Raw genomic sequence first — 18,139 nt, forward strand, 5'->3', positions numbered from 1 at the left:
GGAAATGACCCTTCTGAACTCAGCAGCTAGGGACCTGTCACAACTCTGATGTTTTCTTCTAAGTGCCCTGAGCATTCTATGGTTGATAAGCTGATTTGAAGTCAAAAACAAATCTCTCTCACTTACTAACACACACACACACACACACACACACACACACACACACACACACACCCCTCTGTGCCACGTGCAGACATGGTACCCAGTAAGTGCTCAGTCTAAGACCACAGAACAAACATACTGAAAGGCCCACTGGCGAGACGCCTTTGATCTCGGTGGCTCTGATCCAACAGCTCCCTTCACAGAGTAACAGGCTGTCAGCAGAAATAAGGGGAAAATACGGCGCTGAAACGCCAGCTCAAACCTCACCTGTAGACACAGGGAAGGGAGTCTGCTACCGTTTACTGTAAAGGCCGATGCTATGAAGTCCCGTGGGCGGGCAGGTTCCCGGCCCCCTGAGTAATCCGTTAGTAGTACTAGTGGGTTACAGGGTGAAGCCCTTCCTCCACCAGGCCCCCCAGGCCCACCATCTCATTTAATCCTCAGAACAACTCTACAAGGGTGGAATTATTCCTATCCCCATTTTCTAGATGTGGACATAAAGGAATGGAAACAGATGGTTCAAGATGAGCTCAGAGATGCTGACTCTAGCCTTAGGATGCCCAACAGCAGAGGGAGAAACAGACGCACCCTCTGATTCTCTAAAACCCAGTTTCTACAACATTCAAAGGCTCATGGGTGGGGCCCAGATGCCTGCCCCTGTCTCAAGGGCAAGCCAGGGATGGTCCTGCATCAGGACCTGGGCTCACACCTTCTGACCTGCGTGACTCTGAACCACCAGCCAGTTCATTGTACCCCACATCTGTTGAGAGAGAGTGGAGGGCCAGAGATGTGAAGCCATCCGCATCAAGTCACACAGCGGGAAAACAGGAGAGCTAGGGTGGAGCTCTGTCTCAAGCCAACCTGCCCCTAAGCCATGCTCTTTCTGTCCCACTTCACTTCCCCCTCAGAGGGGCAGAAGAGGAAGAAAAAGAAAGGGAGGGCTTTCCAAGTCCCTCTTCTCTAGCCCAGCAGGTTCCTGGTCAAGGGCTGGTCCCTCAAAGATGGACAGCCTCCCATCATGGACAAGAGCCCCCAAAGGGCTGCAGGTAATCAGGCAGCCCGTCCTCTCTGTTCCTCTCTCCCTTCTTGAACCTCCTCCTCTCCTCCTGAATGGCAAAGCTGGGCCAAGGGCAAGGGCACATGGAACAAAGCAACAGCTGACCCACAAGGCCAGGGGTCCTGCCCCTGAGACGTCTCACAGGCTGGCATGTGTGAGTACCTCTGGGTGCTCTGGAGAGCATGCCTGGCTAGGGGACGGGCGGGGACTCCTGGCAGAAACGGTCTGACTATCACACTCTGTGAACAGGAAGTTGGCTTCAAAGGTCACTTCATGGGAGAGGAGTGTCTTAAATCTATAACCTTAAGTTATTATTAATATGCTGATTAATGTTTGGTTTGGGCTTGGGCAACGGGACAGCTGGAACACGGCTCTGAGGCTCTGCTTGGACCTGTCCCGTGGAACCAGCAGAGTTCATCAGAAAACACAGACGAGCTTAGAATTCATCAGGGCTTTGCCCACACAGAGCTCTGTGGCCTGGGGCCAGTTACTCTGCCTTGCAGAACCCTGTCCCCTCACCTTCCAAGCGAAGGAGACAAGACTCCCCACTCAGGGGAAGGCCCCCTGGTCTCCTGCAGCCCAGACTTCCCTCGCGTCACACCCTGGCTCCCCTTTTCCTTTTTCTCAGCCCCAGCGAAGCCTGACTGACATCACGGAGCGTGACCCTGTGCCCAGGACAAGCACTTTGCCCCGGAGTTGTGCATGAGTACTCAAAATGGCCCTGACTTGACTCGGCAGCTTCTAACTTGGCAGGAGTTTGGAACCGGATGAACAAGGCCTCTTGTTCCAAGGGCGTTTGTCATCACGCTTCTTGCCAGTGCTGTCAGCAAAACCTGCCTCCTTGAACCCACTGGGAGGTGAGACCAGAGGAGCTCGCAGCCCATCAGAAGTCAGTGCAGTGGGGACAGAATGGAAGTCAGGCAGGGCATGGTGGCCCTTTGGTCCTCCCACCATTGTCCTGGAGAAAGGGCAATAGAGCTCCCTCTAGCTGCTCTTCCCTGGGTGGAGAACCTCTCCCTGGACACGTGAGTGACAGGAGATGGGGCCCATGTGGCTCTGTGGCTTTAGCATTGGCATCCTCCTTCCCTGTAGCTGTCCCAGCACCTCTGGGTGCAGCGAAGGGTCTGGCCAGAAGGGAGCTCACAGTGCCAGAAGTACGGTACCCCAGCGTGAGGTTCCCTTCAGATCTTGCAGCCCCGGCTCCCCAGGGTTGGAAGGTTACGCAGGAGAAGTGAGAAGCCCTGTCAGCCTCCCTCACACACCCCCATGTCCTGCCCCATACTCTACCCTAACGTTTAGAGCTCTGGCGAGACAAGATAGTGTTTCCTCTGCCCTCGTGGGGAATGTGTAGGGGTGAAAGCTCAGGAATGGGTGTCAGGGAGCCCACTGCCGGGTGCTCAGTCCTTCAACTGTTCTGTGCAGCAGTATCCCTTCTTAGAGCAGCCCCATCCCCCTCCAAGGCTACCATGGTGTCGGGGTGTAATAAAAAAGCTATTCCAAGCTGCTGTGCACAACGCCACATGCTAAAGAGCAAGCCAGAGAGACAGCTAAAGGGGACAGAGTGGGGGCTCAAGTCCAGCATTCCCTTCGGCCCTCGGCAGAGCCCACTGTGCCATGCAGGATGGCAACAAGGCCCCCAGCTCTCCACAGAGGGGCTCAGGGGGGAGGGCCTTCTGTTTTCCATACCAGCATTGGGACTTAGCTGGACTATATGCCACACACCTATAGCCTTATTGTGCCTTCCCAGTGACCCTGTGAAATGGGTAGGGACAAATGGGCACGTTTGGCTTGTAGAGAAATTGAGTCACTCAACAATTTACCCAGCACCTCCTAAGATGGGCCGACTTCTTCCCAAGCAGGGAGACGTGCTCTCCCGTACCTGAAGTCTATTTTCAGAAAGCGGCTCTTCCCATTTTTAATGACAACAGGCACTACTTGAATCAGCACCACCCGGGGGTCCCCAGAGTCCCTTTAATCCTCTGAGTTGGTGAAAATGTGCAGGCCTAAGTCATTTGAAACCTGCAGTTTTTAAAGTGCTGCCATGGCTGGTTATTAAACTGACTATTCTCTTCCGGGCTACGTTAAGTTTTCGATTGTGCATCAGAGGAGAGAGTGAAGCAGGAGACTAAACAGGCGACAGGGCCTGCTGATCTTCCCTGTGAACTCAGGATGCCAGCCCGAGCTCTCCCCAGCAACACCCTTCCCCGCTCCTGCCACCCAAACCAAACTAAATAAAACGGAGGAAGAAAAACAGGATTGTTTTAAAGTCTGCATTTCCGGCTGAAGGTGAATGAACAGGATTCAGGTGTGTCTACAGTCTGGCTTCTCAAGGAGATCCACATAGGTTCTCACCAGTAGGAGAGTCTCCAAATCAGCACCCAAAAGCAAACAAGCTTCTCCAAAGCCTCCTGGCCTTGGATCTTGGCCAGTGCTCTCTGATTCTCTTACACCACAGTTCACAGAGAGTCCTCAATGGGTCTGTGGATTGCCTGTCAGTCACAGCCTCCAGTCTTGCTGTCATTTAAGCCAATGTGCTTATATCAATGTATCCTCCAATTTCCTGCAGGTCCCCTCGGACCTGTGAACCACCTATTTCTCCCATAGTGTCTGGCTTTACAGTTTAACCACTCACTCCCCCTCAGGCAGGATGGAGAAATGAGCCACGGACTGGAATCCAAAGGCCCCAGTGGTTATGGGAATCTTGGGGAGACTTCACCCTTTAAATAATGGCTTGGGACAATAGAAAAGGCTCCTTCCAGCTGTACCAAGAAACTATTTGGGGATTCAGTAAAGGCTTTCTTTTGTTTCATATCCTATCACACAGGCCAGGCACAGGCCATCTCATGGGGGACTTGGACTACTGTATAACCTGCCCACCTGATCTTTCTGCCACCTTGCCATCCCATGTCCCAACAGAAACACCAGGTTATTCTCCCTAGAGCATCTTCACTGTGTTCCAAAGTAGACAGCTTCCCACTGCTGCGTGGTCCAAACTCAGTGGTAGCTAAGGACCTCTACAATCAGGTACATTGCTCTTGTCATAGACTTTCGGCTCCAGCCAGGTTGGTCTGCCTTGTCTCTGGGCACTCTTGGTTCCTATCTTCTCCACCCCTACTTGTTCAAACACCCATCGAGGTCTAATTTAAGCCCTTGTCCTCCTAAATATCCCAGTGTTGGTGATGGCTCCTGATAACTTCTCTCATACTTAATGTCTATGCCATTTTCTACCTAGTATCTGCCAGCATAGAATTTATATCAGATTAAGTGATTCTGTAACTTTTAGGCAATTATCTAGTCTCAAACTTGATTGAGAATCTTTTCAGGCAAAGGTCAAGCCAAAGTCCTGTGCAGATGATGATTAACACAGGTTTGCTGATTAAAACATTCATTTGCATAACCAACTCTGATTGGGCACCTGCTCTGGGCTAGGCTCTGAGAACATGTAAATGAAACCCAAGCTCTGGGAGCATGCAGCCTGGAGGTGGAGACCCGTCCAGGTGGCAAAGACATAATTAAGAGTGTGGGGCGCTAAGTGCTATGAAAGAGTTTGCCCAGGGATCCAAGGATGGGAGTTCAAAGGTTGATGGCTAAATCCAGATCTTTGGAGACAGTGCATCAGGAAATGCCTCTGAAGAGGGACTTGGCATCTTGGCCAAGTCTTGAAATTGGCCAAGCAAGCAAAGAGATGAGGAATGATCAAGGTAGAGGAAACAACTTATATGGAGACACAAAGACATAAGAGAATCTGTGCACCAGACAGAGTATTGGAAATAGCTGATGGCTGAAACCCAGAGGCAAAAAAGAGGAGTAGAGCGAGTACTGACAGCAGAAAAGCAACCGCCTAAGATGTGCAGCTTTGACCCTGGAGGAAATGGAAACCATTGCTAAAATCAGAGCTAGGGGGGTCACTTGAATGACTCATCTCCAGAAGACTGTAAGGCCACTCAGCAGAGGTGGGTTCAGAGGAACCAGAATGGGCCTCAGTCACATCAGGGACAAGGGAACAGGTGGGTTCCAGAGTTATTCAAGAGGTAGGAGCAATCTGAGTATCAGCCAACTAGCTCTAGGGAGGAGGAAAGGGCCAAGGTTAGCCTAGACACCTGGACAGGAGGTGATGTCAGGAAACACAGGGGGGTGAGCACACAAGGAGGAAGAGAGCGCTATGCCTCCGTGGACTCCTGATGGAGAAGAGGAGCTTGGATGACAATGGCCACAGCTTCATGTACAGATCTTCACTTTAGAAGAGTAATAGTAACTGGACATGTGGATGTGATAATCTTGAGTTCTCTCCAGAAACAAATACAGAGCGAGGAAATCAAAGAAAATGCCCTGGGGACACTGACATGTTAGGGACAGGGAGAAGAGGAGGACTCTATGGAGGGTAATTAGAAGAGGCCAGAAAGGTAGAAGGCAGACCAGTCTTTGGACAAGCCAGAGAAATGGGACTCACCCAAGAGAGGTCCTCCTAATTTGCAGATCCCTCATGGACAGTCACTGTACTTCCTAATCAAGTAGTCAACAGCGTTATTATCTCCATTGAAGAATAAGAAACAATAAAACTAAAGAGATTCAGTACGGCACCTAAGGTCAATAGCTGATGAGTTGAAAGAACTTGTATTCAAAATTAAAGCTAACTTCAAAGCCCTGACGTTCCTTCTATACTTCCGCCCCCACCCACACAGGTCCACTCGCATCAAAGACGCCATTAATACAAAAAGCTAGTGTCTAGAAATTTCTTTCAAGCCACACTCACAGGTCCCCTACACGAGGCTGGCATGCTGGGGTTCTTACATACTTTTTGTGATGTGAGGTGTCTACTCTGCATTCTCTGGGGGGATATTTTGAGAGGTGATCACAAGATTGTCTAGGTAGGGGGAATCCACCTAACTGATGGAGGGTTTTTCCTTTTTCTGTCTATTACACCCAATCCCTAACACTCCCACATCATCTTTTTATTTCTTGGTCTGGAGTGTGATGTTATAGAGGGGGAGGGGGAGAGAAAGAGAGAGAGAGAGAGAGAGAGAGAGAGAGAGAGAGAGAGAGAGAGAGAGAGAGAAGATGGAAGTGCCTGTAGAGATATCTTCATAGCCTACAATCAGAGATGTCCGCTCCATCAGCTATGAAAACCACACAGGATAGGGGAATTCACCTTCTCCTTGTTAGGAAATGATAATTCTGAAAGGTCAGTAAATAACTGCTGTAGGCAGTGGAAGCTGTCTGGAGGAGGTAATGCTAAGTCAGGAATATGGACTCTGGGGGGGACTAATCAACGACATTCCAGAGTCAGCTGGTACCGAAACAAAATCGATTTCATGACCCCTGCCTCTGATGTGGGGTAAGGTGAGCCATCTCCTAATACCACCCGCCTTTGCAGTCACCAGCTATACCTAAGTATTCACTGCAAGGCTTTATTATTGCCCAACTGGCACACACCTGTGTGATGAGGTGGCGCAGGAGGAGATAACAAAGTGATAGCTAGCTCCTCAGTCCTTCAGGCAGAGGGAAAGGGAGTGCACAGAGCAGCATACGTGGTTTACGGACGTCTGTGACTGGAATTCAGGGCAGGTGCGTTTGAATTTGACCTTCAGATGCAAGCCAAGACTTGAGGAAGAGAACGCTGGGGTTTTCTAAATAAACTCAAGTCCCATAGAGAAGATTTCCCAACCGCCACTGATTAAGACAAGTAATAAAAATAGAGGAGTTTATTAAATCTTGTTCTTTCCATCATCATGTTGGCAAGGGAAAAAGAGAGAGAGAGAGAGAGAGAGAGAGAGAGAGAGAGAGAGAGAGAGAGAGAGAGAGAGAGAGAGAGAGAGAGGTAAATTCTCGCACACATTTATAAATCTGCAGTAACTCAGACTTGATCTACAGTCAGACAGTTCTTTTATATACACTAGAATAATATTCCAGACCAATTTCTTAGAAATGTGTTGTTTCAGAAAAACTGAAAATTTCCAGCTCGATCTAAGATTAGCCAAGCTCAACCCATCTGGCTAGCTCCGGCTCCATCTAGTCTATGAAGAAGTCTCCATGGGACAAAAAAAAAAAAAAAAAATCTGCCTTTATATTTCATAGGCACAAGGTGAGGTTTGGGCACCTCTTAGGTAAACAGAAATAAGACATCATGTCATCATCATCAAAGATTCAGACGATCACCTTTGTCACTCTCCAGCTCCTCAAACCCACTGCACACTGGAAGGAGATCCACAGTCTGAAATCTTTCCGCCGACACAGACTATCCCAGCACCTCTGAAATTCTTTGTCATTTCCAAGTGTTGACAAACTCTGGCCTGATCGGCTTGTATTTCCTAACACAAAACCCCTTCAGGGAAGGCAGTTCTCACCTAATCATGGGAGTGAGTGAGTTGGCTGATAAGGAGACCAGCAGGGAAGCCATGCCAGGCAAGTGCCAGCCGAGGGCAGGGGTCAGTTTCCCCCAGAAAGGAGGAGGAAGAGGAAATGCTATGAGATGGAGACAGAGGGTCTACAGGATGGCAGGGCAGCATGTGTATGCAAGTTGCACTTGCCTTCCTAATGCCACAGAGCCGGGGACAGTGCCCCAGTCCCCTTGGTCTGGAATGTGATGTTATAGAGGGGGAGAGAGAGGGGGTAGCAGATGGAAGTGCCTGCAGAGATATCTTCATAGCACACCATCAGAGACGTCTGCTCTATCAGCTATGAAAACAACATACAAGGACAGGGACATGCAGAGGATGTGTCCCAGAGGACAGGGACATGTAGAGGAGGAAGACAAGGCTTAGCCTCAAAGGTAAGTATTGAAGAACTGAAGGCTGGTGATCCTTTTCTGAAACGGGTTGTAAACAAGGCAATCATTGGAATAATTTTTGAAGTTGAATAGATTCTTGGGTTTTCTAGATTTCTGGAGGATAGATGTTCGTGTTCATTCATTCACATTCATTCTCTCCCCCCCCTTCCCCCGCCTCTGCTACCTACCAATAGAAAGGGGACACCTTGAATTCTCAAAGCTGCCAAGCTATGTATCAACCTGGGGACATTTCCTAGGGAAATCAGAAACACCAGCATTGACTTTCAATATCTATAAACTCTACCTACTTCTAACGGGATGTGAAGCCACACCAAAAGGAATTAAGTAATTCTTTCTTAAAAGCCTATAAAAAGGGGGCTGGGGATGTGGCTCAAGCGGTAGCGCGCTTGCCTGGCATGCGTGCGGCCCGGGTTCGATCCTCAGCACCACATGCCAACAAAGATGTTGTGTCCACCGAAAACTAAAAAATAAATATTAAAATTCTCTCTCTCTCTCTCTCTCTCTCTCTCTCTCCTCACTCTCTCTTTTAAAAAAAAGCCTATAAAAAGAAGAAATGGGGGCTGGGGTGGTAGCTCAGTGATAGTGTGCTTGCCTGGCACATTTGAGGCACTAGGTTCAATCCTCAGCACCACATAAGAATAAATTTTAAAAAAGAAGAAATGGATTAGGACTAAATAATGAAAGAATAAAGAGAAAAGTATCAAACAGAACCTAGGTGTTACTTCTCTGGCTCTTGCTGCTTTCAGTACACTATTTCAATAAATACAGATCCACTAATGTTTACGTCTGTGTAAATACAGATCTCCAGTGTAATAGGGATTTCGGAAGAAATGAGTCATTCTATTTCTCCCACCCCACCACAGTAGGGGAAGTCTTGCTGCTTGTGTCTCAAAGGACATACCATGGCATCATCCTTAGAAGCAGCATCTCCTTCCTTTACCCAGTCTACAGCCAATATTCTCGGCCTTGGTTATAGATCAGATTCACCTGTGGAACTTTCTAGTCATACAGCTGATCAGCACCCCTACCAGCTCCATCAGACCTGAACATGGGGCCTGGGTTCTATTATTATTATTTTATGAAAGAAAAAAATACCTTTCTCACATGTGTTCAGTGGAATGTGGACTAGTTCATTCTTTTGGAGACTATACACTTTCACATTGCAATTCTACATATAGGAATTAAATTATGCATCTACCACAGAAGTGAACAATGGCATCTGTGGCAGAAACCAATCTAAATGCCTAGAGGTGAAGTTAAATAAATTATGGCAATCCACACAATAGGATTCTATGCAGCTGGTTGATCTAGAAGTAATAATATGGAAAGAGCTCCAAAAGATATTAAATAAAAAAGGCAAGTTGCATAACATTATGCATTATACGCCTGTAAGTGTATGTACATACATTTCCATATTCCTACATAATATATACACACCCACACATTAAAGAAATACATATGTATACACACACACACACACACACACACATACATGCTTATAAAGACAATAGAAATGTTTGGAAGAGTATTCAAGAAACTGCTGACACTTAAATCCAAGAATGGAATATAGGAACTCCAGCTATACTCCTACAGGGTTCTGACCTTATTTTACAAGGACCCTATCTTACTTCTGTAATGAAGAATTCTTAAATAATTTTTAAAAATCTCCACTAGTAGTTCTTATGTGAGGCCAGAGCTGAGAAATGTTAGTCTAGAGGAAATAGCCCCTGTGAATGTAAGGAGCTTGCAAACTGCAAGCTTGCTTGTAGGGAAATCAACCACCCACAGGGGGAGTTTATGCCATGTCATAAGTATGATCTACCAGAAGGTGGCGCCGCAGAGGCAATCACTCAGGACTTCAACCAAAACTCTCATTAGAGTAGCAGAAGATTGGGGTTCATGAAAAATTGATTGTCAAAGGACAATTTTACTTATGCCCCCAAAGCATTCGATGCTACTTTTCTCTATAAAGGGAAGTTTACACACATGGATGCCATATGTATTTTATTTTTTTCCTGTAGAAAATCCATACTTTACCTTACTTAATACATTCAAATATCACATTGGGAAAATGTGTCTCTGCAAAGAGTTGGCCATGCCCACTCAGGCCTCCTCCTTTCCCCTCCTCACTGTTCCCTGTAGTCTTTGCTCTGGTTTACACATTTCCTTATCTTATTCCAGGGTTGATCCACAAAGTAAGACGGCAGTGAGTCATGTGGGGTGTTGGTCCTTTTGAATTTGTCCAGATTTTCAGCCCAGATCAGGTGCTTCAGACAGGGCAGCCCAGGGCAAGAGCCACGAGCTTGCCTGCCCTCCCTCCCACTAACACTGATGTTCTGGAAGTGGGTGTGTTGCCACAGCAACTTTTAAATCACATTAATTATACCGCCTCTACCCTCCCAGCATCTTTAAGCACACCATGCTTGAGACACGTGGTTCACTGCCCTGGAGTTTCGAGCTGCAGGGCCCTCCCCTTGCAGCAAAGTCCCCCTTATCTGGGTTGGGGGAATAAACCGCCTGCCCAGATGTAGATGTGTATATATTAACCACCATATACATTTTTAATTCTCTTTTATTCTCCTGTTTTTTATATTTGCAGGCCATATCCCATAGTACTCTGCTCTGTGAATTACCAGTGCAATTTAATAGACATCAACTCTTAATATCAATCAAGGAAAACTCAGCGGGTCATTTATTGTATCCTTCCCTATTTTTTTTAATAATTGTAGATGGACAGAATACCTTTAGTTGTTTATCTTTATGTGGTGCTGAGGATCAAACCCAGTGCCTCACACAGACTAGGCAAGTGCTCTGCCACTGAGCCCCAGCCCCGGCCCATGTATCTTTCCTTTTTGTCCATATCATTTTTGCTGATTCTTCAATACGTAAATCAAGGACCTTCTTCTCTCTCTTCCTCCTTCTCCCTGTTCAGAGCTGGCCATTCTTTTCTTCCTGGTGTTACCTTGCCCATTCTCTCATACCACCTATCACACTCCATTTACAATTATTTATCTCTTTGCAATTGACAAGCGTCTCCAGTTCAAAGGATGACATCTTCCTTATCTCTGAATCCCCAGCACAACTCAATGCCTGGTAAACAGTTGGCCCTCCATGCAGTGGCCAGAAAATGAATACATGGCCTCCAAACATCCATGCATGGGGTTCTCCATTAGTGACAGGGAAAATGGCATGATGACTGTTTCTCTGACTCGAGAGAAAGGCCTGAAGTCCATATATATATATATACATGCACACAAAGGCTTCTGCAAAAGGAGAACACAGAAGGCCCATTCCCTGAGATTTTTCTTTCCTCTTTTTCAGATCCAAGATGCGCACTGAAAGAGAGGCTTCTCCATATGGAGAGAAGGAGCGGAGCCCTGAAGAAGGAAGCCGTAACATTCCTGGAGTCTTCACAAGGCAGCTGACATCTGGTCCACACTCGGGGAAAAGAGGCCACATCCTCACATGCGGAGCTATTTTTGCATTCTGAGCTGCTGATGCCTCGCTCGTAGAACTTGCCTTATACACAAGAAAGGGAAGGGCACTAATATTTACCAAGTGCTGGCTACGTGTCCCCAGAAGTATCTCAAAAGAGCCTCCTGCCCACGTTGTGTGTCTGCAGAGAACACTCACCAGGCATGTCTGAATAGCACACGGAGGGGACACTGAGTAAGCACCTCCCTCCCCACGCCTGGCTGACGGGAAAAAGCACAGCTGATGCCCAACTGGGCCCTGTATTCACATACGCATCTTGGTAAGGTCTTCTCACCCAGCAGATTCTGAGTATGTCCCCCTGCTGTGCTAAGCGAGATCAGCACACCCTAGGCACAGGGCCATGAATTCTGTTCTCTTCCATGGACTGTGCTGTGGGCTCGCACCAGTGACCTTGGGAACACAGCAGCACTCCGTGTTCCTAACACCCCTGGGCCATCTCTAAATCTTCCTGAATGCTGTGTATCATCTCCTAGTGCTTCTTCTCTTCTAAGACCAGATCCGAAGGAGCTTTGACTTTGAGAGTCATGCAAAAGCACAGAATTCATGTTTAAATTAAACCCTTCATGGTTTAAAAATAGAATCTGTGTGTGAAAGCTAGCCTCTCTGATCTTTAAAACTCAATTCCCTGGAGCTGGCTGCAGCCCTCGGGCCTCCACAGATGCGCCTTCAGGTGTCACTTCTTTGCTCTTTAGTTCCTCCACCTCTAGGTTCCCAGAACAAATCTATGATGATACCATTCCATCCACACAAGTGTTCTGACGGTTCCAGAAGTCTTGCTACCTTCCGGCAGCAAAGAGCCCTCTACTGAGAGACGAAGGAGGGCATCGGCCAGCTCATGGGCTCTGGTGCTAGAGGCCTGGCGTCCTGGCCTGGCCTTGCTGTCACTAACTGCTCACTGCAACATTTTACTAACTCTCTGGGCCTCAGTGTTCCCATCTGTCAAAAGAGATAATAATAATACCTACCTACTACTAATACAGAAGCACCCAGAGGTAGCTTAGAGATTTAACATAGTAACACATACTAACCACATTGTGTAGAGCCCAAATCACAATAAGAGCTGAAGCAGGACTAGTTGTTATTGTAATGTTTCCTTTCCCACCCATCATATGATGGAAGTTCTATATTCAGAGAAAAATTGGTGCAGAGTTGATTGCCAGAGTCAGGGTTTCCCAGTCAGGAGCAAAGAGGGAAGCGCTGCTGTCTCTCCTGGGAGCGCCGTACTGATGGGCATGGCCCCACGCGGCTGCCACACTTAGCAGCCATTCCACTGGCATCCCCTGCGTCTCTCCGGGCAGATGCAGCTCCTGTGTCCTATGCACTGGCCCTTCTGTTGATGTGGTGGCTGCTTATCTGTTGTTTGCTTTTCTTCAGCAATGAGGAAGGGAGCTCTCTACCCCAGGCAGGCTCCCCTTGGGTTATTCAAGAGAGACGCCTTTTACATTTGGAACAAGACATCCCGGAACTCTGGGCTAACTGGCCTCCCACCTTGTGACAAAGGGTAACCCAGGGGAATGTGGAATTCCAATGAACCAGGCTGAAACCAGGCTTATTTATTAATACAATGGGTGCAAAATGCTAGGAGGGATTAAGAACGGAGAAAACACACTTCGAATTATTGCAGTTTGGCCTTATGAATAAAACATGTTTCTTTTATTTAAAAAAGTTTCCCAAGACCTCAACCAGATCTGTAATGTGGAGATCCACGGATGAATGAAAAGGTGAATTTACATGTAGACATATCTCTATCTCATGTCACATCATTAATTCTGGGTGATTGGAATAAGGACACTTGCTACATTTTTTTTTTTTTTTGCTTTTCTGTATTTTAAGTCATTCTCAAAATAATTTTCAAATGCTTCTGTCGTATGAATAATCTTATGCACTATTCTATCCCAAGAACTTTGCTGCTTCATCCTGGGAAGAGAGATGCTATCTTCTTAACCTACTAAGAAAGCCAGGCCCAGTAAGCTGAGTGGCAGCAGAAAAGGCTTCGGAAAGCATCACCAAGGCCATCGGGTGCAGAGGCTCACATCATATTCCCCACTGTGGGCACCTGGGGCACTCGGGCCTCTGAACGGATTCTGTGTGGGGAACAGTGAGGTCATCCCAAATCTGGGGACACCTCTTCTATCTTTGACCTATTGCTGTCCAGGCAGTGAGCCAGGAGGGCAGCTCCTAAGAGCTACGACTGCTCATGGAGTGGCACCTGGAAGCCCTTGTCCTCTCCAGCAGGGCCATGTCTATTTTAGAGACCATAACTGCCGACCAGTGTGGGGAGAAGCACCATTCTATAAACCAGTGGAACCATATGCCCAGAGAAGCGACACCCTAATGTGCCTCATGGAGAGGCATCCTCCTGCATCTGTTAAGAAAAGCAATGTCACTTTTAGATGTTCTAAAATCGATATCCCTCTGTATTCCTTCTTCCTCTCGCCCAGCATGGAACTTCTCTACTTACTCAGGTGAAATTCCCATTGAGAACCTGTGGGCTGAGTTCTAAAACTTCTTACAAGTTAGCTGGGAGCATGCAGGTGGAGCTGCTGACTTCCAATCACATCTCTGAGATGAAGGGGTAGAAAACTGGGGGTCCATATCCCCTTTTATTTGTAAATACCTAAATAAATCCTCTTGTCGGAAAACAAGACTTTTAAACAGCCCATCAGAAAACAGTAAAATGTGAAGAAAGGCAGCTCGTGGAAGCATCATGGAGGAGCCCTGAGTCTGTCCCCAGGGGGGTGTCTGCACTGCACCTCTTCTGACACTGTGTTGACTCAAGTCCATCCCGAAGAGTTCACTGCTCTCTCAGGACCCTTTGCAACACTGAGCATGTTGAAAAGCCTCGGCCAGCATAAGTGCCTGTTTAAAATCATTTCTAATGAAAGTACCATCTTTGTAGTTTCATTCAATCAACGCCTATTGAGTACCAGCTCTGGCGGAAAGCAGGTGCTCCAGTGCCTCGGACAGAAGCCCTGTCCCAGCCTCACAGAAACTTGCCATTTAACCACAGCAGGTCATCAAGGGCCCATCCTGGGGTGCGGGGTGCTGTGGGAGCTGGGAAGATGGGCCTCGGTAAATCTTCACCTGCTTTGTGCACCAAGACAAAATCCTGCAGGATTAAATGACTGTCTCTGGTGTAAGGAGAGGCCAAATTCAAGCCCTATAACCTAAAGGACTGATTTTCAAAGTATTCCAGGTACAATTCATTCCGAATAATAATTATCCTGCTGTTATAATGTACTAAGGAAATGCAATGTGAATTGTTTCAGTTAATTATAAAATGAAATTGTGTTCCCTGGTCCTTCCCAATGAGTACAGGGGGTAGAAGTCTTACAGTAGCATTCTGCAGGGTGGCAAATGGCCACTAGCCAGGGATTACTCATTCACCATGGCTAATATGCCAAGCACATAGTCCACACGTGAATGGAGAACTGATGCTTGATGCTGACTTATGTGTGACTCTCAATCATCTACCAGAGCTTTTATTGATTCAAAAAAAAAAAAATGTGATGATGGGGCTAGAGGAATAGCTCAATGGTACATTGCGTTCTTAGTAGGTGGGATGTTCTGGGTTCAATTCCTAGCAGCAAAGAGTGGACGGGGAGAAGAAAAGAAGGCAGGCAGGGAGAAAGAAAATGTGACTTTAAGAAAATATCAGTATCATTTATAAAGGGAAGGAGAACACAGCTCCAAACTTTGGAACTTCGAGTGTTATCGCTCGACCTTTTAGAAGACCCCTCTGAAAGTGCAGGGCGACTTTATCTCTCCAACAACCTCATCTAACCTCACCTGGAATGACTAAGGTGACTGCAACGGTGTTCCTCTGTCAAGTAGCACTCCCCCCCTGCCCAGCCCATGAGCTAATGCACCTACCAGCCGTGTGAGAACCTGGCATTATTCTTAAAGCTAATTACCAGCAGGTTTTTGAGACAGGTGGAATGGGTCGCTGTCAGGACCTTCTGCAGAGTAAGGACGGCAGGAGGCTGCGTCCCAGCTCCTGAGATTCTGGGCCTCCTTTGCCACCACGGGGGTCCTCCCAGCAGTGCCCTGTCTTACGGAGAACAGCCTGGCGTGTGCATCTGGCTGGGAGAGATTCGTTGAGTCTCGGCTGGTTGCTGCTTGGCTGCTTGGGACTGAGAGCAAAAGTAACCTTCCAAAGCAAGTGAATTCTAGAATCGGAATAAGACTTGGCACCTGAGTGATTGCTAGGGAGTCTGTGGGTTGGGTTGATGAGGAAGAAAGTTTATTTCCACAAGAGGGGGCCTCGTTCATTGAGAAAAGAGAAATCCCTCATATTCCAATAAACCTGTGGGTTTTTTTTTAATCATTCTAATGGGAGCTTTAAAATTCAAAAAAACAACTTTATTTTCAAACCCACGTGAGGCTTTAGGCAGCCACCTAGAAGAACACCGTATGGGGCGGGGAAGGGAAAATACCCCCAAAATTAAATTACACCTCCTTCCTCCTGAAGCCTGTTTTTGAAGTTAGATGTTTGTTTTACTAAAGGCAAAACAGCCAGCTTGGTCCCTGAGAGGAGGGAGATAGAGCTGGGAGTAAGGGTGGAGTGGGAATGTACAAGGGGGGGGGGAAGAAATCGAAATAGACAAGTAAGGGAAAATGGAATGGAGGAGGCCAGTTTGTTTATTTTCACAGTGTTCGCCATTCTAAGAAGGCCTGCTGAAGTTCCTTCCTTCAATGGCTGGCTTTGGCCCAACATTCGAAAAGTCTTAGATCTTTGGAAAGAAAGATTTGGACAACAAAGTTGTTTTATCTGGGAGAGTAACCAGTTTACCCAAGAGTTCCAGGACTTTGGTTTTGATGTTATTACCTTGGCCTAAGTTTCTGTCCCAGGCGGGAGGTCCTGGCTTGTGTTTACAGATTTTGCAAGGGGGAAAAGGTGGCCCGGGAGTAAAGGGGCTTCTCTCAGGCGCTGCTGCTGCTGCCTTTAACTGGATCCTCTTCATACCTGGGCACCTTGAGGATGAAGGTGGGGGAAGGGCAAAACATTTTCTAAAAGTCCTCTCTTCTCTCTCGACACTCTCCTAAGAGGGAAACAACACTTCTCTAACTTACTCCCCAAATAGACACCGCCGTGGATGTTCTGCCAAGGAGTGATGCGAAAGTGTGTTCCGAAGTGAAATGTAAGCTTGGCCCCGTGCCCAGCTCTCTGCTGTATTTTGCACAGAGAGCTGCAGGCTGGCGGGCCGAAGAAACACATTTCTCTCCACGTGACTGCAAGAGCCAGGCAGCCCAAGCAGATTTCTTTGTGTTAATAAAATGTGATCTCTAGACTGTACACACACACTAGCAGCCCTGGGAAAACGTGAGCCAGAGAGAAAGACCCAAAGAAACCCAGGGTCCTGGCTGAAAAGGGACAGCAGCACTCTATTGCACCAAGGCAAGGGGACTATGGCCCAGAGAGTGCAAAATGAGAACCCTGTCTGAGAAAAGACTCATCAGGGGCTAGGGCAGACGCTGCTTGAGGTACTCCGCTGAACCCATCAAGCTCGAGCCTGTGCAAATGTTCACTCTTCTTTGGGCTGCACACCAAAGCCTCAGTGGATACTTGCTTAAGATGGAGAGAATACCTAGGATCCAAGATACCTCTCCCCCAAACTGAGACCATCCCGAATATGGCTGGAGGTTAAATGGTACAGATTCTGATCTGAAGGTACGGTGTGACAAGCACACTGATTTCTACTCTCACTCCACAGGGACTCAGGCAAATGCAGTCCACGTTCTGTGAACCAAGACAACCATGGGAGACAATCACCAGGGGACGGCCTGGGTCCACAGGCACTTGCTTTAGCAGGCAGTCCCTGCCCTCACTGCCACTGTGGCCTTGGCCTCCAGTGGCCTCAGGGGGGATCCAGTGCTCAGTGTCTCAAGCCTGTCAATCTACATTTTTGGTGGGAGGAGGTTCACAGGCTGAGGAGGAAAAGGGGGGATTAGCAGACCTTGCTTACTGGGCCACCTTTCAACATATTAGATTTCTAAATCTCCAGAACCTCCAAATCCACTGTGCCTTGGAGCCAACTTGAGTTTCCCAATTTGGAGCATGCATTAGGGCCCGGGGCCAGAAAGCTGTCGGGGTACAGAAGCAGGACCCCAGGGAACTTAGGAACCTCTCAGGGATGGTCCTGGAGAATGCAGAACTTCACAGGTGGAAGAGTAGAGGGTCAGGGAAGGAAATGCCCCTTGGTTTCCCTTCCCTGCTATAAGTATCCCAGCCCCCAGCTCCCCAACCCTGGAGCAGGCAATCAGCCATAACCAGCTAATTAAGGAGCAGCTGAGTTGATGGGTGCCTCCCAGGCCCAGGTGAGCCTTCACCTTGGTTAATCTGCAAACTGGCTAGTCAGCCTCAGGATAATTGAAAGTTAATGGTATGCAGAGCTCAAGTGCAGTCACTGGGAATAATGAAAAGAGCAGTAGCAGAGGAAATTGGGTCCACTCTCCGTGCACTCTTGTAGCTTCTCCATAGACAATGTTTAACCTCCAGCTCACCTCACCCCACTGCCCAACACACTCCTGGATTGACCCCTTGTCACACAGTTGCCTGGATCCCAGGGAGCACAGAGTAAGTGCTCAATAAAAGTCAGTGATTACAAGTCCACTGGTACCGTTCCTGGGTTTCAAGTCAGGAGGCTGAGAGGGCTCAGGCATATTTGGCTAGCTACAAGCAACACACTGGGGCACTG

At 47.7% G+C, this 18,139-nt stretch overlaps 1 protein-coding gene across 3 annotated transcripts in view; it reads right to left on the reverse strand.

Moving 5' to 3' along the window:
* The window catches only part of Hlf (HLF transcription factor, PAR bZIP family member), a 51,881-nt gene that overhangs the window by 16,410 nt on the left and 17,332 nt on the right, over positions 1-18,139 (reverse strand). The window lies entirely within an intron of this gene.

The sequence above is a fragment of the Urocitellus parryii genome, chromosome 7 (genome assembly GCF_045843805.1).
Source record: "Urocitellus parryii isolate mUroPar1 chromosome 7, mUroPar1.hap1, whole genome shotgun sequence".
Taxonomy (NCBI): Eukaryota; Metazoa; Chordata; class Mammalia; order Rodentia; family Sciuridae; genus Urocitellus; species Urocitellus parryii.